The sequence below is a fragment of the Sturnira hondurensis genome, unplaced genomic scaffold (assembly GCF_014824575.4).
Source record: "Sturnira hondurensis isolate 20B ecotype Veracruz unplaced genomic scaffold, ASM1482457v3 Scaffold0000460, whole genome shotgun sequence".
Classification (NCBI taxonomy): domain Eukaryota; kingdom Metazoa; phylum Chordata; class Mammalia; order Chiroptera; family Phyllostomidae; genus Sturnira; species Sturnira hondurensis.
Genome location: NW_028073091.1, coordinates 381,103 through 382,617, shown reverse-complemented (window position 1 = coordinate 382,617; position 1,515 = coordinate 381,103).

The following is a 1,515-nucleotide window of genomic DNA, read 5'->3' as shown; positions in this document are numbered from 1 at the left end:
ACAGGAATTTTCTGTTTCATTTTTGTTTTTTATTTTTTAGGTTTGGTTGTTGATAGTTGTGAGTTTATTGTAATTTACTTTTCGTATTTTTGATTATCTTCTTTTTCTTAGATAAGTCCCTTTAGCATTTCATATAATAAGGGCTTGGTGATGATGAACTCCTTGAACTTGACCTTATCTGAGAAGCACTTTATCTGCCCTTCCATTCTAAATGACAGCTTTGCTGGATAGAGTAATCTTGGATGTAGGTCTTTGCCTTTCATGACTTTGAGTACTTCTTTCTAGCCCTTTCTTGCCTGTAAGGTTTCTTTTGAGAAGTCAGCTGACAGTCTTATTAGAACTCCTTTGTAGATAACTATCTCCTTTGCTCTTGCTCCTTTTAACATCCTCTCTTTATCTTTAACCTTGGGTAATGTAATTATGATGTGCCTTGGTGGGTGCTTCCTTGGATTAAACTTCTTTGGGACTCTATGAGCTTCCTGGACTTCCTGGAAGTCTATTTCCTTTGCCAAATTAGGGAAGTTCTCCTTCATTATGTTTCAAAATACGTTTTCAAAGTCTTGCTGTTCTTCTCCTTCTGGCACCCCTATGATTCAGATGTTAGAACGTTTAATGTTGTCCCAGAGTTTCCTAAGCTTCTCCTCATTTTTTTAAATTCTTATTTCCTTATTCTGTTATGGTTGAATTTTTATTTCTTTCCTCTGGTCCAAATCATTGATCTGAATCCTGGTTTCCTTCCCTTCACTGTTGGTTCCCTGTTCATTTTTCCTTATTTCACTTTTCATAGCCTTCACTCTTTCCTCTATTTTGCAACCATACTCAACCATTTCTGTGAGCATCCCGATTACCAGTGTTTTGAACTGTGCATTTGATAGGTTAGTTATCTCTTCATTGCTAGTTGTATTTTTTCTGGAGCTTTGATCTGTTCTTTCATTTGGGCCATTTTTTTTGTGTGTTGGCACACTTATTATGTAGTAAGGGGTGGAGCCTCAGGTGTTTGCCAGAGTGGGGCAACCCACTTGGCTGCAGCATTGTGATGCTGCATGTGGGTGAGGGGTCTGAGAAAGAACAATGTGCTTGCTCAACTCTCCCCCAGTTTTCAGTGACTTCCTCCACTACCCACAAGCAAATTGAGCCCTTCTGGTACTGATTTGAGGTGGGTGGGTTTGTGTATGATCTAGGACCCTGTGGGTATCTCCAGTGAACTCTGCTGTGAGCCTGGGAGTTTCTCCTGCGACCTCAACTCTCACAGGTGTTTTCAGTCAGTGGCTTTGAGGCTTTATTTCCTTGTGCTAGAGCCCTGGTCTGTGCAGTCTGTCTCACTCTCCAGTTCCTCCCAGTTTATCTGCATGCAAAGGTGGGACTGCTTGCTCCGCCAGCTGCTGTCTTGCCCACCTGGGTCCACCAGCTGCTGCTTCACCTGGTCGACAAGTGCTGCCTTGCCATGAGTCCTCTCCACCTTAGTTGCTGATCTGCACCCCTCCTGCTGGCCTGGATGAACGTTTCTTCTCTAAC